The sequence below is a fragment of the Rattus norvegicus genome, chromosome 14, assembly GCF_021556685.1.
Source record: "Rattus norvegicus strain SHRSP/BbbUtx chromosome 14, alternate assembly SHRSP_T2T, whole genome shotgun sequence".
Classification (NCBI taxonomy): Eukaryota; Metazoa; Chordata; class Mammalia; order Rodentia; family Muridae; genus Rattus; species Rattus norvegicus.
Genome location: NC_141547.1, coordinates 87,281,875 through 87,309,199, shown reverse-complemented (window position 1 = coordinate 87,309,199; position 27,325 = coordinate 87,281,875). Strand labels below are relative to the sequence as shown.

The window sequence follows — 27,325 nt, the reverse complement described above, 5'->3', positions numbered from 1 at the left end:
TAAGGAAGACTTCGTGACACGCTCAGCTTGCACCACAAAGTTTTACCTGTAAATAAAATGGTGTTTTGCAAGCTGTTAGCACAGGAATCTATCTCTTGGGTGCCTGCCTTTCCTTTTCATTAATAGTCTTGTGGACTAGCATTGCTTTTAGTCCTGGGTCACAGCTCAGATTATACCTTCATTGCCCTTGAAAAGTCTAACTGGGATAACTCTAAGTGTTCTTGTCACTCTCCTTCCTTCTCAGTGACCCAGTCTCCCCTGCTCTGGGCTTTAACATGGCACTTAGGAGCAGACCCAAAGGGCACATTGGCAAGGAATTGAGCTGTGTTTTCTTTTTTATTGCATCCACATCTTGCCTGTATAGCAATCTTCCATCAAGATCCTTGATGCTGTTGATTACAGGATGTCACATGATTTATGATATTATCTAAATTCCACAATTTAAAATTGGCAGCTAAAATAACAAGTAATCTAATTGAATAATTAATTAATCCTTTTGGAAAGGCCTGAGAAACTGACTTAGCTGTTGGCGCTTAGCTGACGGCTCCTAGCTGATGTGATATGGAGGTGCTATCTCTCCCCTTCAGGGGTCTACATGCTCCAGACTAGACTGCTGTCACTAGAAGTTTTTGGTAGTCTCCAAGAAACAGGTAGCATCTCCTCTTTCCCATTTGTTCAACATCTGTATGCTCAGCTTGCCTGCCTGAAGATTTATGGGAGCTGGGCTCCTTCAGTGAATCCTGGAAAACACAGAACCCATGATTGTAGGAGGGGTACAGAGAATGCTTAGGACCAGAGCAGAGGTATGTCCTATGCAGCTTGACATGCTTTTGTTGGACGCTTGAAAAGAACAAGTGAACTTTGCCATGAGACGAATGCCATAGGTGTCTTCATTGCTTTAAAGGGTCTGGCCAGATGGTGAGACACAGCAGGAGGAAGGGTCTTGAGGGGGCAATGGAACATTGCTGTAAAGCACAGTTTTCCTAAAACTGTCCATATCTGACTCTCATGACAGCAGCTAAAAGCCTTCATTAGTTCCCTGCTTTCCAGACTTGGATGTGGCTTTTCTAGGCAAGTCTAATGACTAGTTGTCACCCCAAGATGGATGGAAAGGCTCGGGAGAGTCTTAAGGTCCCCACTGTCAAAACGGAAAGCTTCCTGGTGCAGTCTGAAGCCTACAGTACAGCTACTCCACCTTGGGTAAGAATCAACATCATTGCACCTCAACCCTCATCTGCAAAATCAGTGGCAAAAAATAATGGAACCATCTCATAGGGTACCAGGTAGATAATGGTAGACAGGATGACATAAAAGAAACATAGTGCTAGTGAGGTAAGGAAGAGAAACAGGCTTCCAATGAAAGCAGCTTGGAGTAGAGATGCAGAAGGAAGGACCAGGACACACAGGTCACCAAGTCAGATCTTGTTCTACAAACTGACACACTTTCTTACAAGCCTTTAATCAGTTTCACCTGGACTGATTTAATGGCCAGTCTCAGGCTATAAAATTAAACATTCTAATGTAACCAGCCTTTCTTGGTGACATGATAGCCAGACTGGAATTTCCTTAGATACCATTTTCTCATTCTTGACGTTTTATGCTGATGAGCTTCCTGCTCCAAAGAATCCTATCTTAGGGTCACTCTGACTTTCCCACCTTTGCACGTGTGAGTCCATCTGTACGTGTGTGTGTGTGTGTGTGTGTGTGTGTGTGTGTGTGTGTGCTTCCAGTGTGCGCACTCCCATTGCATGAGCTGTAAATGCTTTTCCAGGTCTAAAGGCCCGCATCTTAGTCAGGGAGGATTCACAGTACAATCTGTCTGCCATTTTGATGAGTCAGTGTCTTCACTTTTGAGAGTTGCTTTGGAGTCTCATTTAAGAAATCCCACTTTCATGAGTGAAGATTTTCTTCCATGTATTCTTCTGGGAGACTAAGAAATTTTCCTTTTGAAGTGAAGTCTTCACTTCAGATGTCAGCGTCCACATCTGGAGTTTGTTCTGAGGCAGGGTGCCTTAGAGCAATTTATTGCTTTTTCATTATGGGAAGTACCTAACCATTGATTCCTCTCTCTTTCTATGGGAGGTGCCATTGCTATTGTGCATAACGGTCCTCCTCCTTCACGGCAGGGCTCACTTCACTGAGTAAGGCCTGAGGATGCTAGGCATTTCACCTGCTTTCAACAAAGCCCCTGTCATGTGACCATGGCACCCCATGGAAAGGACCAGGATAATCAGCCACATAGGGGCAGTGCTCCAAAGCTCCTCCATATGCAAATGAGGCATCACTAATATCTCAGACCAAGCCAAGAGAAAGCATTTACTTTTAGACCCCAACCCACCCCAAAATGTACAAAAGACCCTGTCTACAAGGAATAAAGTTGCATGAGAATTATTTCACCAAAGATTGGGAGTGTCTGTTATATAAGAGCCATAACACTGTTGGGAAGAGAGTTCTTTCCTGAAGCTTTTGCCACTGGAAGCTGCCCTAGACTACTGCAATTACTTTCTGCTTGGTGGCCCCGGTCTTGGCTCCTAGTCACATTGCTCTTGCAGGTCATATACATATGTTAATATACATATACATGAGAGAGAGAATGAGACTTTTCTCTGGGCAAATTGTAGTTCAGGATGGTCAGGAACATGTGATGCCGTGATCCTCCTGCTTCAGCTTCTTCAGTAGCTGGAATTCTAGATACGTCACCACATTTGGTTGCCATCTTTCATGTACAATAAACATTTTGAGCTTCATTTATGAGAGTGTGCGTAAGTACTGTACATAAAATTACATCTCTTTGTTGGGATTGGTCTAATGCTCTTATATATGCAAATGCTAAATGCTGTATCCCAAGACCTGGTTACCTCAAGACAAGTGAATTCTCCCATACTCCAGCTTTTGTTGTGCAAACTTTGCCCCCACCCCCCAAGTTATCCCTGACTGGTTAATAAAGATGCCTACATTCTATGCTTGGCAGAAGAGAGGGGGTAGAGCTAGGATAGAAGGTGGTGCAAGATTCCCCAGCCTGGGGTCTCAGGAGGGACGAGAGAGAGAGAGAGAGAGAGAGAGAGAGAGAGAGAGAGAGAGAGAGAGAGAGAGAGAGAGAGAGAGAAAGTTGCTATGGGGTAGGTGGGTCATGAGCCCATGGCCTTGTGGGCTGGCCTGATGGAGGAGGCATGGCCAGGCAGAACTTGGCAAGTGATGTCTCTGGGATCACCACAGGAAAGTGGACAAACTAGAAGAGAGGGTTGATATCTGCCCAGTGAACTAAATGATCTGAAAGGGCTAGAAATCCCTAATGGATAGTTAAAGGGCCTGTAGCAAACTCCTAGAATAATAGTAATCACAACATCTCTTCACTCGGCTGTATCATAGGATTTTTTGTGTCATTGGCTGATGAACGTCTTAGTTGTTCAATGCATTAGCTATGACGAACAATGCTCAGCTTTATAAGGAGCCATTAAACTGCTTTTGCATGAGACTGTACTCTTTTACCTCTCTCTCTCTCTCTCTCTCTCTCTCTCTCTCTCTTTCTCTCTCTCTTTCTCTCATTAGTGATACTCATGTGAATCTCGTTTTGTGTTTATTGGTATTGCCCTAGTTGATGGACACTTGCAACTTTCTACTGAAGTCATTAGTCATTGTAAATGTGGGCTCTGTTTTCTCATTGATATAGAACAGTTCTTCATATATTTGGATACTAGACTTTTTTGAGTCATATGGTGTGTGAACATTTTGTCTCATTCTGGGGTTGTATTTCCATGCCTCTGAGAATGTTGTTTGACATGCAACACTGTAATTTTTATGTTAATAATTTTCTAACCCAAAATCACACAGACTTAGGCCTCTGAGTTGGAACCCTACACACAGATTTGCTGTGTTGAAGAACATTTTGGCTATTGGAATTTACTTAATTTCATGTGAACTTTGGGACAGCTAGTCTATTTTCTCAACAAGACATAGTTTGTGATAGTAGATCAATATGGGGAATATTTTCAACTTCTGATTTGTAACACAGATATCTTCCCATTTTTTATGCCTTTTAAAATGGTTTACGTTAATATTCTCACTTTTAAAAAATGATTGACTTATTTTATGTATGTGAGTACACTGTAGCTGTCTTCAGACACATCAGAAGAGGGCATCAGATCCCATTACAGATGGTTGTAAGCCACCATGTAGTTGCTGAGAATTGAACTCAGGACCTCTGGAAGAGCAGTCAGTGCTGAGCCATCTCTTCAGCACCAATATTCTCAATTTTAATACTATTTTATTAATTGAAATGATTTTAAAGCTATCTATCTATCTATCTATCTATCAATCATCTATCTATCATTGATTTATTGAGATGGGGCCTCACTATTTGGCTTTATCTGGCTGGGAACTGGCTATGTTCAATGTGCCCTTGAACTCAGAGAGATCCACCTCTTTCTTCCTCCTGAGTGCTGGGATTAAATGTGTGTGTGTCACCATGCCCTGTGTTTTTGTATTTTTGATGTTATTGAAAGTTAAATTGCTTTCATAATTTAAGTTTTTTCTCTATTTTTGAGAATCTTGTACATAAATGATATTACTACTACTACTACTACTACTACTACTACTACTACTACTACTACCACCTCTACTACTACTACTTTTGTCAGTCAGGTGTATTTTTCCAGAGGACAGTACAATGGAGTAACATATAACTGGTCATTGTGCTGACAATGAGAGATGCTCAGCCCTCTATGGGACATGGGACATGGGACATGGGTGTTAGACATGCCCCTTCACACCAGCGGGGCACAGGAAAACCATAGAAGAGTGTAAGAGCCCACGGCTAGACAGGAGTGCCCTGTAATGCTCTCTTCTGAATGCAATGTGGCCTTTGTCCCCATAAACCCCCAGAAACTGTGGTTCCCAGCACATGAGTGACACCAAATCAAGCCAGCCAAAAAAGTCCATCATAGAAGGGGAAAATGTTTCCCTAACTTTATTTTTGAGTAATTCAGAGATGCTGTTCAGAAGGGAAGGTTTAAAGTTTTATTAGATACTTTATTTATTTACATTTCAAATGTTATCCCTTTTCCTGGTTTCCCCTCTGCAAACCTCCTACCCTGTCCCCCCTCCCCTGCTTTGGCATTCCCCTATATTGGAGCATCGAACCTTCACAGGACCAAGGGCCTCTCCTCTCATTGATGTCCAACAAGGTACATATGTGTCTGGAGCCATGGATTCATCCATGTGTACTATTTGGTTGGTTGTTTAGTCCCTGGGAGGTCTGGGGATCTGGTTGGTTGATATTGTTGTTCTTTCTATGAGCTTACAAACTCCTTCAGCTCAGAAAGAAAGCTTTTGTGTTTAGCTTTTCTGCTAGAACTAAGCTGACTGTATTTTTGTGTGAATTCCTTCCTTTTTGTTTTCTTTTATTTTTTTTTCTTTCAAGATAATTCATGCCAGGAGAGAAGAGTGGTTTAGCTTCATGCATCCAGTCTTCATGGCATCTTCTGGGCTCATGTTCAACAGAAGCAGGCTGTTCAGGGTGGCCTAGCTTTGGTGCTGACCTCACAAGGGAAGCCCTTTAGATTTTTACCATTAAATTGGACACAGATGGGCTCAAGATGACTATTATTATTATTTTTTTGTCAATTTAGTTAGGTTGCAATACCAGATATGCATTTTTCTACTTAAATCAGTAAGCTTTAAGGAAAGCACTTTACATAATGTGAGCAGGTCTTGTCTAATCAGGTGAAATCTGTAAGAAACAGATAAACTGAGGCAGCATCCCACAAATATCTGAGCTAATCCATCGGCTCTTCCTGTGTGTGTACTCACCGTCTCATGACCGTAGTCTCTGAAAATACTGGTTAATGTGTCTCAGCTTTGGGTTCAACTCCACCATTTTGTTCAATATACAGGCCTGCCACACTCACAGGGGGTTTCATTTTAAGTTTTCTTGCACTCCTTTTCTGCCTTTGGTGTGAAGAAAGGAAGAAAAGAGAGTGATCAAGTCCTTTCGTTCCCCGTTCTAGAATGGCCTTAGTGCGCATCCAGGTTTGCTCCTAACATATTTGTCACAATTCAACTGCAAGGCCACATTGTCCTCAGTTTTAATTTGCTTTGCTTGTGTATGTTAAATGTCCATATGTGTATGCATGTTCGCATGTGTTTGATGTGCATTCATGTATGTAAACATGTACACAAAGGTGTAGGCACATGCATCTAGAGGCCTGAGGCTGGTGTCAGTGGTCTTCCTTGATCATTTACTGGCTTACTCATTGAGACAAGGTCTCTTAGCTAAACCTAGAGTTTTTGGGTCCAGCCAGTCTGGCTACCTGCCTTGTTTTAGGTTTCCCCGGTCTCTGCCTTCCGTGTGTTGGAATCTCAGGCCGACCATCACACTGCTTGACATTTTCACGAGTGATGGGATCTGAACTCTTGTTCTTTTGCTTCATAGCAAGATGTTTATCCACTCTACCATCTTGCTAGCCCTGAATTTTATTTTATTAGATTTAAAAAATGACTGATTCATTTTTTTTGCTGAATTTAATTTTTATATTTTCATTAAGTCAATTTTTTGCAAGGTCTTTATCTCTTCTAAGTTACCTACTTTTTTTTAACATGTACTTTTATATTTAATTTTTAATTTCTTTTATTTCAATAAGGTCTTTGATCATGTTGACATTTCATTCCTGGATTAGTAAGATGGGCCTTCTCTCTCTCTTGTCTACTTGGTGGACTTCCTGCAGAAAACCAGCTTTTGGTGTCACCCATCTTTTGCAATGATTTTAAGATGTCTGTTGTGTGAATGATGATTCATGTCCTTTTGTGTGTAGGTTTGCATACTCATGAGAGGGAGGATGTTTGTGTGTGTGGGCATGTGCATATGTGTGGAGGTCAGAAGTCAACACCAAGTGTCTTCCATATTTGTTCTCCATTCTATCCATCCATCCATCCATTATCTATCTATCTATCTATCTATCTATCTATCTATCTATCTATCTATCTATCTATCTATCTATCTATCTATCTATCATTTGTCTATCCATTATCTATCTATCATCTATCTATCTATCTATCTATCTATCTATCTATCTATCTATCTATCTATCATGTATTTAGAGAGGTTCTCACTGAACCTGAGTTCTCAATAATTTGACTTATACTACACAACAAGCTTCCAGGATTTACCAGTCTTGGCTCCCTGCCCCAGCAATGAGGTTATAGATGTGTTTTGCTGAGCCTGAATTTTCAAAGGTGTTGAAGTCTGAATTCAGGCCCTGTGTGTGTGTGTGTGTGTGTGTGTGTGTGTGTGTGTGTGTGTGTGTGTGTGTATGTTTATGTGTGATTGTGTGTGCATATGTGTGTTGTGAGTGTGTGGCATCTGTGAGAGTGTGTGTGTGTGCTTATGTATGTATGTGTGACTGTGTGTGAGTGTGTTAAAGTGTGAACATATGTGTATATGTGTGTGTCTGTGAGTATGTATGTGTATGTATGTGTACATATGTGTGAGTGAGTGTGTGAGTGTGTGAATGTGTGTGAAAGTGTATGCATATGTATGTATGTTAATGTATGCCTGTCTGTATGTATGTGTTTATATGTGTATGTGTGTGTTTATGTGTGAATGTGTGTGTGAGTGTGTGTGTATGTGTATGAATGGGTGTATATGTGTGTATGTGTGAAGTGCTTCACCTCCAAGTCATCTCCTCAGCCCTTGCTATAGTGTTCCTTTCTTTACTCCTCTCTCTGTCTTTTCTTGGGTTTGGTATATTTTTCTCATCTCAGGAAGAACCATGAGATGGTAAACAGAGACTTCACTTTTTAATGTAGGCAATCACAGATGCATACTTTTGAGTCTTGACTGCACATCACCTTGTGGATTTCTAAGGCTTTCTTTTGGGGTAGCTTACAAGAAGAATTCTTAATTTAATTTACTTGGAATATTTAAACTTTTATTTAGAACTTTTAATTCCATTTAATACAACCAACATAATAGAGATAATTCCACAGTTGAGGTACCCTCTTCTCAAGTGACTCTAGTTTGTGTCAAGTTGACAAAAGCTCATCAGCACACAAACCAACCTACCAGCTAACCAACCAGCCTTTCTTTCCATCTTTGTAGAGAAACTCTACATGTACTGGGGCCTGAGGGTATACACACACACACACACACACATTTCTATACATACGCAATACACACATAAACATATGCATTATACACATACATACACATATAAACGATATGTATTATTCACACATATACATGCATATATATACACACAAACATATATACACTATACACACATATGTATATATAATGTCTGCTTTTGCTGTCCCAAAGTCAGCAGTGATACAGTGTTAGAACTCTCTCTGTCTTCCCTGAACTTGCACACATCTCTAAGTGCGCACGGCCTTCCAGATTCTCATGAGTTTATACCCCTTTGCAAATTTATTCATTGCTTTCTACAGCAACAAAAATATATGTGTTTTTTGTTTTGTTTGTTTGTTGTCTGGTTTGCTTTTGTCTTAAAAACATCTTCAGGGGACCCCAGGTGGTAGCTTCTGAACAGGGGGAATTCTGAGTGAGGCAGGAGAATGCTACATTTTTTAGTAGACAGGCTTGAATAGACAATACATTTCTTCATGCTGTCCACTATCCTCTCTGCAGTAGTGGGAAAGCACTGTGATTTTTAAGGTTGCTGCTAAATTACAGAATGTTGTGTGGGGATGTTGTGTGGGGATTGTATATGGGGCATAGTGTTTGCATGTGTGTGTATGTGTGTGGGGGGAGTTATGGTGTGTGAGATGGTGTGTGTGTGTGAGTGATGCAAGTGGACTCTGTTTGGGGACAGTCTGAAGATGACACTGAGGAAAGGTAACCCTTCACAAAGCTCCCCATTCTTGCTGAAACAGGCTTATGATTTCGAAAAGATAAGTCTGCTTTAGTTTTTGAAACTCTTGGTTGATTTCCAAGTTACTAAAGTTAGATTCTGACAGTTTTACCCATATTTGCGATTCTGTCCAGAAAGCTAAGATTATGGTTCCTCCTTCCAACTTCACTGACATCACTTAGAAACTCTCCTGAGCTTTGCAAATCAATATGAGTATGTTAGAATATGATCCGTTTCCAGTTCTTTGCTTTGCAAATTGTTTTATTGCAGTTGCTAGCAACTGAATTCAATGATAGCAACAAGTTGTAATGTGTCTTACTTCGTGGAATGGCTGTGGTTTGGGTGTGGTTTGTGTTCCCAAAGGGACGTATGCATGAGGCTTGGTTTCCAGTTAACAATAGCAATCGGAATGGCACCCTAGAGAGCTTAGACCATCTATGTATTTGTGTTTGGGGATGAAAAATGGCTCAGTAATGACACATGTTTGTGGTTCTTGCATAGGACCTGAATTCAGGTGGTTCTCAACCATTTGTAACTCCAACTCCAGGGGATCTGGTGCTATCTTTAGGCACTTTCATATGCATGGCACGCACAGAGAGACGTACACACCACCTCATGAATAACTTTTTAAAATTCTGTTTACACCCATAGGTGGCTGCTTCCATGGCTTTGGCAGCTGAAGACATGTCACATAACAGCATAGTTGGAACTTCTACACCACTCCTTCCAAAGCCAAGAGAACATGATGGAAAGCTTGGGAAGCAAGAATGTAAGCACTGGACAACAGAATTAAATGAGGTAGAGCATTGTCTTTGTGACACACTATCTTTGTTGTACTCTTGCTTCCACAGCAGATGTGATAAGAGCAGGAGACCTGGACAACTTTGGACCTATTAATATCCTGTCTTGGGGAGTGAGCAGGGAGAAGTGTATTTTATCCGATGCTTCCTTCCGTGGTGGATACACTATACATGCATTTGTCAAACCCACAGAAAGATGAAATTAAGGAGTAGTCCTTAATATAGAAGAGGGCTTGGTGAATGTGTTTCTTAGTTATTTCTCAACATCATCCAAAGTAATGGAGTGGCTCATGACAGCTCATGACAGCAGCAACAGATACTTAGGAGATCCTGAAGCAACTGGGAAACTGGGAACTCCAAAGCATAGAGTAGGCTCTGTGCATTGGCTGCTCCATTTCTCTGTAAATTAGGCTTGAATAGCATCTAATAAGCAACCACATTCATTGCTCCAGTGGGAGCTAAATAGGCCCCAGTCAGGTACACTCTCCTGAGTAGACTGTTGTATTAGAGACACTGTGTTAGCATTCTCAAGGGTATCTTAGACCTTACTAGGTCTTTCAGAAGTTAATGTGTCAACTCATTAGTTAACACAAAATATGATGATTATTAAGTCATTAAGACCCTCTTATTGCTTCTTCTCTTACAGGACTTCCTTTCTTTTGTGTATTCCTGTTGCTGGTTCTATTTTCCGTCAGAAACTGAGCTACTGTCTGGTACTCTTTGGTCCCCAGAACTCTGAGATAAAAAGCCTTATTTTCTTTATAAACTTCTCATCCTTAAGTATTTAACAATGATTGGTTAACATTGGCATGTGCTCAGTTTCCAACTGAAGATTAACCAAGACAACAAGGTATCCTATGCAGTTCATGAAAGCTTCTGATCCTAAGAAAAATCAAAGTAATATTATAAAAGAAGACTAACCAATTGATTTAAAACATGGTTCTTCCATGGCTCTGTTGATGATCTTAGTGCTCCAAATTGATTTTGCTGTATCAATCAATTTATTTTCAAAACTGTCAATTCTTTTGGTGTACTCTTAATAGATGTAAGCAACCAGGGCCAGTCATATCAAAGGGACAGAGTTGTATAATGGTGTTTAACAAGGCCCCTTTCATTGGCTGTCTCCTATGTTTTTCTCAGGTTTAATTTCCTTTGTGTATTTCTATGCTTTCTCTTGGAACTGTATTAAAGGGTTGCAGCATTAGATAGGTTGAAAACTACTGTTTTAAAAGGTTTATGCTAAGTATCCACCTTTGGAGGTCAAAAATTTTTGATCCGAGTCAGGGAGAATTAATTGTGCAGAAAATGCTAGTCAATAAAGTCAGAGGAGGCACTGCAGTATTAAATATGGCAGTCATCGAGTGGCCATGAACCTTTTAAACATATTTATTTATTTGTTTATTCAAAATAGATTTTTTTACACAACATATTCTGATAATGGTTCCCACCCAACTCTATACTTTTCCTTGCTTTCTCTCTCTCATTAGAAAACACATAGATATATAAAAACGAATGAAATTAAAATAAGATAAAATTACAAAAGTCAAATAAGACAAAAGAAATAAACAGAAAAACATTAGCTCCAAAGAAAAAAATAACAGAATCAACGACACTGGTAAACACAAGAAAACCATAAACAAAGTTGGAAAACGTAATATATAAGCCAAAGATCTGTAAGGTAAGGGGGGAATAAGAAAGAAAGAAAGATAGGAAGGAAGAAAGGAAGAGAAAGGGGAAGCCTCAGACAGAGCATCTGAGATACAAACACTTCCTGAAATGCCACTGATCTTATTTTGTGTCGGCCATCTACTGCTAGCCTGAGACCTGGTCAATAGTGTTTTGTACACTCAGCGAAACTGTTGAAGAAAACTAATTTTTATTGACTATAATTGGAGGTAGCTTCTGGGTTGGGCAGATAGGCTAGCGTCCATTTCCACTCTCAGCACTGGCACCCATCTGGTGCAGACCCATACAGTCCCTGTGCATACAGCCATAGTCTCTGAGTTCATGTGTGCATAGGTCCCGCTGTGTTTAGAAGGTCTTGTTTCCTTGATAGCCTCCATCTCCACTGACGCTTACAATCTTTCCTTCTTCCCTTCTGCAGAGTTGCCTGAGATTCAAAGGGAGGGAATTGATGCAGACATCCCATGTAAGACCAAATATTCCAAGGTCTCTCACTTTCTGAACATTGCCTAGCTGTAAGTTTCTATATTTGATCCCATCTATAATACAAGGAAGTTTCTCTGATGATGGCTAAGCAAGACACTGATCTGAGTAGAGCAGAATGCCATTGAAACGCATTTTATTCTAGGTTCCTTTACCAGTAGTACTTTTTTTATTCCTAGGTCCATGGGCTATCTAGGTTAAGGTTCTTGACCACTAAAGTTGTATTGGAGGTAGGTCCATGAATGGGCCTTTAATCTAATCTGATATCAGTTGGTTAGTTCCACAAGCTGTGTGCCAATACTGCACTAGAACATCTCGCGTGCAGGTTACCATCGTAGAGTGAAGGGTTTGTAACTGAGATGGTGTTTACCTTTATCTTTTGGTAGCATGTGGAGTGCCTTCTAGTACCCTGAATGCTAGACAGTGAAGGCTGTAGGTAGGGGTCAGCTTGGCTTCTCCCTGTTCAATGAGCTATGTAGCTGTTGTCTTTAGCAATAGAGCCTTAACATCAGTTTGTGGAGAGCAACCCATAGTTTTGTCAATAGCCTGGATCATTTAGGGGGTTCCAATGAGGTAGATTTGGCGACAACTCAATGAGATGTAAGCCATCCTCAGAACTAGAGTCTTCATTTGTCAATGAGAACTGTCCAGCTGGGGCTTTGTCTCCACTGTTATTTGGCAAATCTTTTTAGATAACTCTCATATATGTACAGATTTTAGGAAGCTTCTACTATATTAGGATTCCATATAATCCGTCGAATGGCCTTTAATTTCATCTGTGCCTCTCCACATTTCCTCCCTTTTCCCTCATTCCTCCCTCTCCCTCTTCGATCCTTCATTTCTAGTATGATTTTCCTATACTCTATAATTGTCCATCTATAGCTAACCTCTATGGTTATTGTAGCATTCTCACTGAAGAATTAACAGGTAACATCTACATATAAGTGATTTTATACCATATTTGTCTTTTTATCTGGGTTTCCTCACTCAGGATGACTTATTTATTTCATACATTTATCTACGTTTTAACAGCTGGAAATATTTCATTATGAAAATGTAACCTATTTTCTTCAGTCATTCATCCATTGGTGAACATTTTTCCATTGTTGAACATTTTCAAGGACTTTTGTTTTAGAGGGGATATTATAAGTAAAGCAGCAATGAACATGGCTGAATAAATATTTCTATAGTATGATAAAGTGTTTTTAGGGGTATGCCCAAGAGTTGTATAATTGCATCTCGAGGGATATTGATTCCAGTCTTTTTGAGAAAGTGCCACACTGATATCCATAGTAACTGTACATGTTTACACTCCCACCAGCAACGGATAAGTGTTCACTTTCTCCACATCACCTGCAGCATGATCTGTTATTTATTTTATTCACCTTGGTCATTATGACTAATTTTAAGATGAAATTTCAAAGTAGTTCTGATTTGCATTTTCCTGATGATGAAGGATGTTAAAGGAAGTGCTTCGCAGCCATTTGTATTTTCTTTTTTGAGAATTCTGCTTAGATTCATACTCCATTTCTTAAGTAAGTTGTTTGTCTTCTTAATGTCCGTTTTTTTAATGTTTTTTAAAAAATATATTTTGTATGTTAGGCCTCTCCCAGTTTTGTAGTTGATAAAAATCTTTCCCTATTCTTTCTACCTGTCACTTTGTCCATATGGTGCTATCTATTCCCATACAGAAACTATTCTGTTTCATGTCGTCTCCTTTATTAACCTTTGTTCTCATTGCCTGTGCTGAAAAGTTCTTTCCTGTGCCAATGAGTTGAAGGCCTTTGCCAACTTTTTCCTCTCTCAGATTCAGCATATTTGGCTGAATATCTCCTTTAGTTGTCTTATTTTTCTTTTGTTTATCTTGGATATTTTTTACTTACATTTCCCAGTTTCCCATCCATAAACTTCCTATCCCAACCCCCCTTCCCCTTCTATGGGGGTGTTCCCCCACACATCTACCCACACCTTCCTGCCTCCCATCATGACATTCTCCCACACTAGGGGCGTCCGGCATTGGCAGGACCAAGGGCTTCTGATCCCACTGGTGCTAAACAAGGCCATCCTTGGCTGCATATGCAGCTGGAGCCAGGGGTCTGTCCATGTGTTCCCTTTGGATGGTGTTTAGTCCCTGGGAGCTCTGGTTAGCTGTTACTGTTGTTCACAATAGGGTTGTTGGAAACCCTTCAGATCCTTCAATGCTTTCTCCAATGGGGACCTCATTCTCAGATCAGTGGTTGGCTGCAAGAATTCCCCTCTGTATTTGTCATGCTATGGCAGAGCCTCTCAGGAGACAGCTATATCAGGCCCCTTTCAGCATGCACTTCTTGACATCAGCAATGTTATCTAGGTTTGGTGGCTGTATGAACATGGGCTGGATCTCCAAGTTGGGCAGACTTTGAATGGCCATTCCTTCAGTCTCTGCTCCAAACTTTGTCTACATATCTCCTCCTATGAATATTTTTGTTGTTCTCCTAAGAAGGACTGAAGCATCTGCACTTTAGTCATCCTTCTTCTTGAGCTTCATGTGGTCTGTGAATTATATTTTGGGTAATCCAAGCTTTTGGGCTAATATCCACTTATCAGTGAGTGAATACTGTGTGTGTGTGTGTGTGTGTGTGTGTGTGTGTGTGTGTGTGTGTGTGTGTGTTTGTAATTGGGTTACTTCACTCAGGATAATATTTTCTAGTTCCATCCATTTGCCTATGAGTTTCATGATGTCACTGTTTTTAATACCTGAATAATACTCCATTATGTAAATGTACCACATTTTCTTTATCTATTCCTCTGTTGAGGGACATCTGGGTTCTTTCCATCTTCTGGCTATTATAAATATGGCTGCTATGAACATAGTGGAGCATGTATTTTTGTTATATGTTGGAGCATCTTTTGGGTATATGCCCAGGAGTGGTATAACTGGGTCCTCAGGTACTAGTACTATGTCCATTTTCTGAGGAACATTCATACTGATTTCCAGAGTGGCTGTACCAGCTTGCAATTAACACCAACAATGGAGGAGTGCTCCTCTTTCTCTATATCCTTGCCAGCATCTGCTGTCACCTGAGTTTTTAATCTTAGCCATTCCAACTGGTGTGAGGTGAAATCTCAGTGATTTGCATGTCCCTGATGACTAAAGATATTGAACATTTCTTTAGGTACTTTGCCAGCATCTGCTGTCACCTGAGTTTTTAATCTTAGCCATTCCAACTGGTGTGAGGTGAAATCTCAGTGATTTGCATGTCCCTGATGACTAAAGATATTGAACATTTCTTTAGGTACTTCTCAGCCATTTGATATTCCTCAGCTGAGAATGTTTTGTTTAGCTCTGTATCCCATTTTTAATAGGGTTACTTGGCTCTCTGGAGTCGAACTTCTTGAGTTCTTTGTATATTTTGGATATTAGCACAGTATCAGATATAGGATTGGTAAAGATCTTTTCCCAATCTGTTGGTTGCCATTTTGTCTTAATGACAGTATCCTTTGCATTATAGAAGCTTTGCAATTTTATGAAGTCCTATTGATTGATTCTTGATCTTAGAGCATAAGCCATTAGTGTTCTGTTCAGGATATTTTCCCCAGTGCCCATGTGTTCAAGGCTCTTCCCACTTTTTCTTTTATCAGTTTGAGTGTATCTGGTTTTATGTGGAGGACCTTGATCCACTTGGACTTGAGCTTTGTACAGGGCAAAAATAATGGATTGATTTGCATTCTTCTACATGCTGACTGACAGTTGAACTAGAGTCATTTTTTGAAAATGCTCTTTTTCCATTGGATTCTTTTAGCTCCTTTGTCAAAGATCAAGTGACCATAGGTGTGTGGGTTTTTTTTTTTTATCACAATTACTCTGTAATACAGCTTGAGGTCAGGGATGGTGATTCCCTCTGAAGTTCTTTTATTGTTGAGGATAGTTTCACTCTCCTGGAATTTCGTTATTCCAAATGAATTCGTAAATTGTTCTTTCTAAATCTATGAAGAATTGCATTGGAATTTTTATGGGGATTGCATTGAATCTGTAGATTGCTTTCAGAACGATGGCCATTTTTTTTCTACTATATCGATCCTGCTAATCCATGAGCATGGAAGACCTTTCCATCTTCTGAGATCTTCTTCAACTTCTTTCTTCAGAGACTTGAAGTTTTTGCCATACAGATCTTCTAACTTGCTTGGTTAGAGTCACACTGAGGTAATTTGTTATTTGTGACTATTGTGAAAGGTGTCGTTTCCCTGATTTCTTTCTCAGCCTGTTTATCCTTTGAGTAGAGGAAGGCTACTGATTTATTTGAGATAATTTTACACCCAGCCACTTGGCTGAAGTTGTTTATCAGGTTAGGGAGTTCTCTGGTGGAAATTTTGGGGTCATGTAAGTATACTATCATATCATTTGCAAATAGTGATATTTTGACTTCCCTTTTTTTCAATTTGTATCCCTTTGACCTCCTTTTGTTGTCTGATTGCTCTGGCTAGGACTTCGAGTACTATATTGAATAGGTAGGGAGATAGTGGGCAGCCTTTTCTAGTCCCAGATTTTCGTGAGATTGCTTCAAGTTTCTCTCCATTTAGTTTGATGTTGGCTACTGGTTTGCTATATATTGCTTTTACTATGTATAGGTATAGGACTTGAATTCCTGATCATTCCAGGACTTTTATCATGAAGGGGTGTTGAATTTTGTCAAATGCTTTCTCAGCATCTAATGAGATGATCACGTTTTTTCCCCCCTTTGAGGTTGTTTATATAGTGGATTACATTGATGGATTTCCATATATTAAACCATTCCTGCATCCCTGGGATGAAGCCTACTTGATCATGATGGATGATTGTTTTGATGTGTTCTTGGATTCAGTTTGTGAGAATTTTATTGACTATTTTTTGTGTTGATATTCATAAGGGATATTGGTCTGAAGTTCTCTTTCTTTGTCGGGCCTTTGTGTTTTAGATATAAGCATAATTGTGGCTTTATAGAAAGAATTAGGTAGTGTTCCTTCTGTTTCTATTTTGTAGAATAGTTTGGATAGTATTGGTATGAGGTTTTCTATGAAGGTCTGATAGAATCCTTCACTGAACTCATCTAGTCCTGGGATTTTTTTTTTTTTTTTTTTTTTTTTTTTGGCTGGGAGACTGTATAACTGCTTCTATTTCTTTAGGAGTTATGAGACTGTTTAGATGTTTTATCTGATCCTGATTTAACTTTGGTACCTAGTATCTGTCTAGAAAATTGTCCATTTCCTACAAGTTTTCCAGTTTTGTTGAATATAGGCTTTTGTAGTAGGATCTGATGATTTTTTGAATTTCCCAAGATTCTGTTGTTATGTGTCCCTTTTGATTTCTGATTTTGTTAATTTGGATACTCTCTCTGTGCCCTCTGATTATTCTGGCTAAGAGTTTATCTATCTTGTTGATTTTCTCAAAGAACCAGTTCCTAGTTTTGTTGATTCTTTACATAGTTCTTTTTTTGTCTACTTGGTTGATTTTAGCCCTGAGGTTGATTATTTCCTGCAGTCCACTCCCCTTGGGTGTGTTTGCTTCTCTTTGTTTAGAGTTTTCAGGTGTGCTATCTGTTCTAGACCTTTGGTATGCTGTCTTATTTTTCTATCTAATACTTCAGGTACTATATTGAATAAATATGGAAAGAGTGAACATCTTCATCTTGCTTCTGATTTTAGTGGAAATTCAAGTAGGTCCTTTGTATCTCTAGTGTCTCAAGTACTTTCATCCAGAAATTTTGTTAGATTTGGTCAAAGGCCTTTTCTTTCAGACTGCTTATATGACATTGATCAATTTGCATATGTTGAACCATCCCTTTATCTTGGAATGAGACCTTCTTGATCATGGTGGATGATCTTTTTGGTATGTTCCAGTGTTTGGTTTGCAAGTATTTTATTTATACTTTTGCATATATGATTTTTAGAGAAATTGTTCTGTATTTTATTTGTTTGATCTTTGAATGGGTTGTATATTAGGACTAATGTAGCCTTGTAATAAGAATTGGACTATGGTCCTTCTATTTCAATTTTGTGGAATAATTTGAAGAGTATTGACAAGTAAAGGATATTCATAATCCTTATGATTATCTGGATTTTCTTGGTGTCTGTTATTATGTCCTAATTTCATCTCTGTTTTGTGAATTTGAATATTCTTTCTCTGTCTTTAAGCTAATTTATAATAAGGGTTTGACAATTTTATTTATTTTCTTCAAGAACCACTCCTTTGTATTGTTTTGTTTTTGTTTATTTCTGTTTTATTGATTTATCCTTGCATTTTATTATGTCGTGCAGTTTATTCATTTGTGTTTTATTCCTTTTTATTCTACATCTTTCAGGTGTGTCATTGAGTTACTAACATGATGTATCACTCCTCTCTGTCTCTGTCTCTCTGTTTCTCTCTGCCTCTCTGTCTTTGTCTCTGTCTCTGTGTCTCTGTGTCTGTGTCTATGTCTCTCAGGAGACAGCTCCTGACAACTTAACAGATCTTTACAGAGCATTTCACCATGTCTCTGTCTCTGCCTCTGTCTCTCTGTCTCTGTCTCTCTCTGTTTGTCTCTCTGTCTGTCTCTGTCTCTCTGTCTGTCTCTGTCTCTCTGTCTCTCTGTCTCTGTCTCTCTGTCTCTCTCTCTGTCTCTCTCTGTCTCTCTGTCTCTCTCTCTCTCTCTCTCTCTCTCTCTCTCTCTCTCTCTCTCTCCCTTTCAAATATAGGCCCTTAAATTCTATGAACTTGCCTCTTAAAACTATCTTCATTGTGCCCCATCAGTTTGCCTACATTATGTTTTCACTTTCATTTAATTCTCAAAAGTATTAAATTTCTGTTTTGAATTATTCTTTATTCCTTAGTGAGTTGTTCAGTTTCCATGACTTTGTAAGCATTCTGTTGTTTCTGGTGTTGATATCCAGCTTTAATCCATGGTTGTCAGTTAGGATGTGAGATATTCTCCCAATAGTCTTATATCTTATGAGACTTGCTTTATGTCCAAGAATGTGGTCAGTTTTTAAGAAATCGCATGAGGTACATAGAAGAGGGTCTATTCTTTTGTGTTGTGGTGAAATTCTCTGTAACGATCTGTTAGGTCGATTTGGCTTATGATGTCAGTTTCAGCATTTTCCTGTTTAGTTTTTGTGTGGATGAACCATTTCTTGAGCGGGGTATTGAAGTTATCAACTGTGATTTTTGTGTAGGTCGATATGTGATTTAATCTATAGTAGTATTTCTTTATGGACTTTGAGTACTCTTGTAAATACAAAATATAAATATTTAGAATTGCAGTGTTCTTTTGATATACTTTTTCTTTGATTTGCATATCTTTCCAGATTAGTTTTGGTTTGAAGTCTATTTTGTCAGATATTTAAATGACTATTCCAGCTTGTTTTAAGGGTCCGTTTGTTTGACATGTGTCTTTGCATTCTTCGATGCTGAGATAATGCCTAGCCTTGATCTTTACATATGCTTCTTGGATGCAGCTGAAGGATGGATGCTAATTTCATCTGCAATTTGTTAGTTTCTTTTGTGGGGGGAAGTCAAGACTCCTAAAGTTGAGAGATATCAATAAGCAGTGCTTGTTCATTCCTGTTATTTTGTGGTTGTGGTGTGTATCCCCACCCTTGGATTTGCTGGTCTGAGATAATTTATTCCTTGTGTTTTCTTGGTTGTGGTTAACCTGTCGAGGTTGAAGTTTTGCTTCTATTGCCTTCTGTAGAGCTGTATTTGTGTACAGATACTGCTTAAACATTTTTATAGTGTAATGTCTTTCTTTTTCTATTCTTTGTGACTGAGACTTTTTCTGGATATAGTAGGCTGGGCTGGTATCTGTGGTCTAATAGAGTTTGTAGAACATCTGTCTATGTGCTTCTGGCTTTCATAATAGCCATTGAAAAGTCAGGAGTTACTCAATTTACCTACCTTTATATGTTACTTGATGTTTCTCTTAACAGTTTTTGATACTCTTTCTTTGTTCTGTACAGTTTGTGTTTTGATTATTATGTGATATGGGATATTTCTTCTCTGCTTTAATCTATTTGGTGTTCTGCATGCTTATAGTATCTCCTTCTTTAGGTTAAGGAAACTTTCTTTTATGAAGGTGTGTGTGTGTGTGTGTGTGTGTGTGTGTGTGTGTGTGCATGTGAGTGCACCCTTGACCTGGGTTTTATCTCCTTCTATTCTTAAAATTCTTTTCATGGTTTCCTAGATTTCCTGAATGTTCTGTGACTGGACTTTTTTAGACTTAATATTTTTCTTTCATTAAGTTATTCATTTCTTTATCTTCAATGACTGAGATGTTCTTTTCCATCTCTTGTACACTGTTAGTGAGGCTTGACTCCGAGGTTCCTGTTTGACCTCCTATATTTTTCATTCCCAGTTTTCTTTCAGTTCTTATTTATAGATTCTGTTTTCACTTTCATTTCTTGAACAGTTTTTTTCATTTCGATCCACTGGTTTTGTATGTGTGTGTGTGTGTGTGTGTGTGTGTGTGTGTGTGTGTGTGTGTGTGTATTCATAGATTTCATTATTGGATGTACTTATAGCGCCTTTACATTCCTTTTTCATTTTCATAATAGCCGTTTTGAAGTCTTTGTCTTATGCTTCAGCTGTATTGCATTTCTCAGAGCTTACTATAGTATAGTAGGTTTGCTATGCTCAGTGGAGAAATATTGTCCTGTTATTCATTGTGGTTTTACTCTGGGGTCTAGACATTGAGTTCAGGATGATTGTAATTCTCAATATTGATATCCTCTGGGCTTTTCTTGTTGGATAGATTTTCTGCTCCTTGTTTTCTGTTGCCCTTTATGGATCTTAGGAGCATTTATGGTTGTGGGTTACCTTGTAAGGAGTGCTTCTGTGTCCTGCCAGGTATGACAACTGAAGATCCTAGGTAGAACTTGTTTCTAGGTATTGGCAGTTGACACGCAGTGTTGGGGATAGAATAGAAGGGAAGGGGTTTGGGAAGTCCACAGAAGGGAGGGAAGCTGGGTCTGCCATAAGGATAGAATTTCTTGATCAGTGAGGCCAGGAGCTTTATACACGCACACACGCACACATGCACACATGCACACATGTGCACATGCATACACACATATGGGCATAAGTACCTGCACATGTGCACATGCATACATGTACAGACTGTCTTGATTGTTGCAGAAAATACTGAGACATAAGTATGGGGATGACAAAGGAAAGATGTAATTAGGATCTGCCTAATCCCCTGAGATTAGGGCTTAGAAAGGCTGCAGCAGATGGACTGCTACAAAGCTTGGGTAAGACTAGGGGACTAAAATTGGAGAACGGGAAGGAGAGTCAAAATGTTTTATCTGATTCTCTGGCCAGTAGGTTTCCAGGGAGAGACTGCCTCAGGTCTTGTTGAGTGAGAAAAAGGGGTGGGGTGAGGAAGAAAGACTGACTTTCCATTCATGAAATTCTTAAAATACAAATGAAATTCTATTTCTCTCTGCTTATGACGTCCACTTAAACACAAGAAAACATACTGAAAATTCTCATCATGTTCTGCAGGAACCTGGGTGACTGGGCCCTGTCATTTCTGAAGCCCTTCTCCTGGACTCTGCCCTCACCCTAGCCCTGCTGCTGCCTTGCTGCTCCATGAGAAGGTCCCCTAAGAAACATCACATCCATTCTGTCTTCTCTCTAGCCTTCCTTTCTCACCAGCTTCTGCTTCACTTTATGTGGTCCCACAGCATACATCTGTAAGCTTAGAGTCCTACTTAGGCCTGTCCTTGGACTATGTATGTTTGTTGAAATCCACCCAATGCAGCCTCCTTCAGACTGAGCTGCTATTCTTGTGTTGGTGTCGGGGATACACAGACAAGAGGCATATATTCCTATTCATTGGATACAATATGACAACAGCTGTTCTGCAAGCTAAAAGCACCTCCATTTCTGTCTGTAGAAATCTGGAAACTTCCAGGAGGAAGTAAAATCAGACTGTCCAAGGCTATACTTAGAGAATGGGAGGGAAGAACATTCTAGGAAAGGGATCTATGGAAAGACACATGGTCTTCTTAGGCCTAGAACAAAAACTTACATTTAAATTCCTTACTGATGCACTAAAAATAAATTTCTAAGGTCAAGACATGTTTGGAAAAGAAATCTATTCAACCTGAGTTCAATTCACGATTATTGCAAAGTCTTACTATTTTTTTCTTTTCTAATCTTTAAGAGAGAAGACAGTATCACAGGTTATAACAGGGTTGGGACACCAGGGTTGGGACACCAGTGAGCATCTAGTCAAGTCAGAAAAGACTTAGAAGAATGGGGAAGAGAAGTTACAAAGAGCTACCTAAGACTATTGGAAACTGTAATAAGTCTTTTGTGTGCCTAGAAAATCTTCCAATGGAGAATGGCGCCTGAGAGCTAAGTGAGGATTTCAACATTTGAAAAAAGTAAGGCCAGGAATGGGTCTGGTGTCTGGTCTCATGTGCTCAAGCAGAGATATTAAAGAGGCTTTTTAAAAGTGATCGATGCTTATGGTTATGGCCCCTCTAACCTGACCTCAGATCCCTAGGCTCACATGGAAAGTTTGGTTTCTTGTTGTTGTTTTTTATTTATTTATTTTTTTGCCACTGATCCTTCTCTCTGTTCATATTAAAAAACCCATGAATCTTATTTTGTACTTTCCTTTATTACCCTGGCCTTATTGTGATAGCGGCTAGTTTTGTTTTTCTGTTTTTTTTTTTTTTTAAATCTGGAAATTTAGCTTTTGGGAAAGTTGATAAAATGTTGCATTTCTGTATTTTTGTGGCATTACTACCATACATATTGGTCAAAGGTTGGCCAATGTCTTGGTATAAGGTAAGCTTAATTTTCACTTTTTTTGAACCAAGAAGGTGAATGAGGTCTTATAGTCAGGAGTCTGTGTCTGGACCTTGCTCTGGCTCCAGAACATTTCCTACATGTCATATTACCTCTTATTCTTGTTCATCTGTGAAATACAACACTGTAATATCAAACATCTGGAGTACTATGAGACACAATAGCAGGCTTGTGTTTATACCTCACAAGTCTTGCTGGTTTGTTTCAGGGCAGAGATTTTCTATATACTCAGAAGTATGTGCTAGATTTTATCAGAGAGTAGAGTCCCGCAACTCATCATTCTTTGCTTTTGAGTCAGTTTCTTAGGAATGAATTTATTGATTGCTATACCAATGTGAGTTTTGTTGGATATTTATTTCTTTTAAATCTCTACCCTACTAAAAGTATACTGAGTATCAGATCCTTTTAATTATGGTCCCCATATGAATGAAGAATGATTTTTTTTTTGCGTGTGATGAAATTTAGATTGTTGTATCTCTGGTAATAAAATTCATTAATAGTAACCATTAGCATCTAACCATTATCATTCTAATATCTTGAGAACATCAGAGTAGAGTAGAAAGAATTGAACTTTAATAATAAGTATCCATAGGCTTCAGAGAACAAGAATATTAAACAGAGTTCATTTGTACTAAGACAATAGAGAGAGGGAAGAACATTTGGAATTGCTGAGTGTAACACAGGGATTAAGTTAGGGGAAACTGAGGTCAGGTCAATGAGTCAATGCATGAAGTAGGGTTGCACTACCCACAGACTCTCAGGCTACAGAGTTTCATGGTGGCCCAGGATTTTGTCCGCACAGGGTCCTTGTTCAGGCCATGTCTACACTGGGTTCTCATTCAGGCCATTGCTCAAGTGCTCTCAAGTGCAGTGGCAGAATTATGAGTCTGGGAATGTAAAGAACAAATATTCCTTACTCAAGGAATATGAAGCCTAGTGTGCTTGGCTTGTTCTTATCTACTGGGAAGATTTAACAGGTATAGGTAGTTAAAGTGTATGCTCCTAGAATTATATCAGAGAATTCTTCTCTAAATCTCTGGCATCATGAAACATGATGAATGGCTGTCTTTGTATGCCATTTTTATGTGGCTTTGGCTTTACAAAGGTGACTATAGAGTAGAAAGATTCTTCTATAATGACTCAATGCTTTAATAACAGAAGCCACTTTGAATGAGGCAGTAGTGGCTTAGTCTTTAGTGAACCATTTAGATACTCTCCCCAGTAGTTCAATTACCATCTACTCTGTTAGGCTCAAGAAAAGGAAGCCTTCACATCTGATGGGAGAATCAACATGTATGAAAATACCCAGAGCAAGCATTTGCTGACAACATCCTAGGTGCCAGACAATAAGCTCTCAAAGAGCTAGCAGCCACACGGATCCACTCTCCATCCTCAAAGCATTTCCTGTGTATAGAGAACCAAGGCGGATGTTGCCAAGGTTATCTGTTAATGACAGTACAGAATTGATTGTAGAGTAGGGAGGACAGGTGAATGAATGAAACCATGCAACAGAGAGAGACCCAAAGAACAGATAACACTGTGATAGATGGTGACAGTGTTACTGCAGGTTACTGTTCAAAGGAAGGATTGCATAATATGTAGAACTAAGGAAATATATTCCTGCAAGAATTCATCAAATAGATTTCTATCTCTTGCTACAGGGAAATTAAGTCCAGATGGGTCAAGAACTTAAATGTCAAAGGCAAAGCTTTAAAGTAAGTAGAAACAACATGGATGAAATCACCCTGCCCTTGAAGTTGGGAAGGATTTCTTCATCAGGACACCAAAAGCATTCATTGCAAGTCCTCAATGGAAATTAAAAGCGTTTGCTTATCAACCAATCTGAGAAAATTAGCATAAAGTGAAAAAACAGGAAGATATTTGCAATGCACATCGCTGAGGTATAAACCAGCCTACATCTTTGTCGGCCATCTATGTATGCATGTATCTGTTTCCTACCTGGATATCTTCAGTCTACATATCATCCATTTATCTGTATCATCTACCAACATAAAAACAAATGGGGAAAAGGCCTTTTAACCAATAGAAAAAAAGGACACAAAGAATGCCATTTTACTAAAGAGAAACAGATAAATATACGATTAAAAATTAAATGTTATTTTGCTTATTAACAATTATGATGCAGATTTGATTGGCAAAGAAATCGTCATGTAGCACACTGTGATAGGATAGACCACTGGAAAAATGTGCCAGAGGAAAAGCTGATATTGGAAAAATCTCATGGCATTTGAGTCAAGGACCTATGTTCTAGCCCTCAAGCTGTCCTTACATTCTTGTTTTTGCACACATTTCCCCTGTAATATTTTGCTCCCATTACAGGGTGAGAATTACAAATGACCCTGGAATGCCTTGTCAAAGTAACAGAAAGGAGAAGTATGAATTGAAAAGACAAATTAGGTCCCTATCTCCTCTCAAGTAAAATTATGCTTTAGTGTTCTTAAAAGCAACCAACTCTCCCCCTTTAGCAGATATGACTTGCAGATATGACTTGCAGATATGACTTGCAGATATGACTTGCAGATATGACTTGCAGATATGACTTGCAGATATGACTTGCAGATATGACTTGCAGATATGACTTGCAGATATAACTTGCAGATATGACTTGCAGATATGACTTGCAGATATCACTTGCAGATATGACTTGCAGATATCACTTGCAGATATCACTTGCCAGTAGCTGCTCAGTTAAGGGTGGGTTGTGATCATCCTCCTCAATGCTAGGATTTTGTCTGGCTTGTTCTCACACAGGTATTGTACATGCCTTCACACTTGCTGAGATTACATGTGTGCAATTCCCCTGCTGGGTCCAGAAGACAGAGCTTCTGTCGTCATCCCAACCTCTGGCTCTTACCTTATAACTTCCTTTTACTCTATGATCGCTGAGTCTTGAGAGGGAAATATGTGATACAGATGTCCTGTTTCGGGCTGATCACTCTGCAGTGTTATTCTCCAAAGATGGACCAGCTGTCGCCATCTACTATAAAACTAAACTTGCCTGATGTCATTTCCAACTTGTTCTAGTGCATGGCTTCACACACAAATTGCACTCATTTTTTTTTTTAAAAAAGGACAAAGTGGATGTGAATAAGATCAAAATACATTGCATGAAATGTTATAAAATTAATAAATAAAATAAAACAATCGGACTTGTAACAGCTTCCATGTAGAGATGGCATGTAAGCCAGTGATCTGACAGAATAAAGTTATTAATAAATAGAACCCCATTTCTTTGTCACTTATGGTATTATATCCAATAACAGTGATAATAAGATTGTTTTTTAAGAAAAACTTCATATAGACTCTTGGATGAAGTCTACAAGAGGTAGTTCACTCTCAAGCTGATGTTTGGCATTATTGGAGAGAACATGATTAGTGTCCTAATACAGAAATTGATCATGTTCTTGAGACACATGCTCTTGTTCAGCTTATCTGTGGAGAGCAGAAACATGAACCAATGAACACAGAGTTTGCAGTGGGGATGAGTACCATGGGGCAGAGAGGATGTTTGTCATGAAGAGAAGCACTGCTTGGCCCAAACTTTGTCAGACTTGGCACTGAAAGAGCTGAGATAGCTGAATATGTGCTGACTTATTAGAAAAAAAAAGACTTAAGGTTCATTCCATGAGATTCCATTCCAGGAAATCCTAACACTGCTTGGATTCCCAAGGACCAGAGACTAGATAACACAGGAACCCAGGGTAAAACAAAATACTCAAATACTACTGGTCCAAAACATAACATAATAAAACAACAATGAGACAGCAGTGAAATGACTCCTAATGATATTCTGCTATACTCATAGATCAATGCCTTTTGAGATCAGAAAGGCTTCCCCCTTATTTGGACACAAATACAGGGATCCACAGCCAGACATGAAAGGGTGTGGAGGGGGAACACACAGTTGTAAATCTCCACCGATCTTTCCCCTCGGAGCTCAAGGAACCCAGTACAGAAGGAGGCAGAAAAAGTCTAAGAGCCTAGGGGGCATGGAGGACACCAGGAGAAGAGGTCCTCTAAGTCAACTTAGCAAGGCTCTTATGATCTCACAGAGACTGAATCAGCAAGCTCAGGGCTTGTACCTGGACCTCTGTGTATATATTATAATTTTCAGTTTTGTATTTTTATGAGCTTCCCAAGTATGTAAAGGAGTGGGTCTCTGATTCTTGTGCTTTTTAATGGACTCTTTTGCTTCAGTTGATTTGTCTCATCCAAGTCTGCTGTGATGATAGTTGGATAAAACATGTTTCTGATAGTTGATTTATTTTGAATGGAGCTTGGATTCAGGAGACTGTGGGAAAGTTCAAGGCAGCATAAGAAGTGCAAGGGGTTCATTATATTCCAATCGGCTCTTTATGACATCTAAGGCTGGCTAGAAATTTCCAGATGTAGGACACTTTGCTAAATAGAGAGGTTAGTGGGGTGGTAAAAAGGAGAATGATTATTATTATTTTGTATCGACATGGCCTTGATGACTTCATCAAACCGATAACCTTCTGCATAAATACAAAAGGAACAGAGTCTGAACACTGGAAATTATCCCAAATATACCCAATGGTGTTAATATGGCTGGGGAATTTCTGACTACTGCAAGCCTGGCTTCTGTTTTACCTCAAGATTCAACCCTGTATGCTTTCACCTCTTTACACAAAATCCGAATCCTA

General features: G+C 39.1%; 1 protein-coding gene across 4 annotated transcripts in view; it reads left to right on the top strand.

Moving 5' to 3' along the window:
• LOC148001444 (uncharacterized) overlaps nt 1-25,872 on the top strand; it is an 81,236-nt gene extending 55,364 nt beyond the window's left edge. For 2 of the 4 annotated variants that reach the window (XR_015637122.1, XM_087584579.1), the window contains 3 exons: nt 9,516-9,662; nt 24,302-24,355; nt 25,413-25,872. The gene's annotated coding sequence lies outside the window, so the exon portion shown is untranslated. Of the gene's footprint in view, nt 1-9,241; nt 9,379-9,515; nt 9,663-11,768; nt 11,863-24,301; nt 24,770-25,412 lie in introns of those variants that run through there. The other 2 variants (XR_015637124.1, XR_015637123.1) reach the window with 2 other exon arrangements.
• Nucleotides 25,873-27,325: the final 1,453 nt, after the last annotated feature.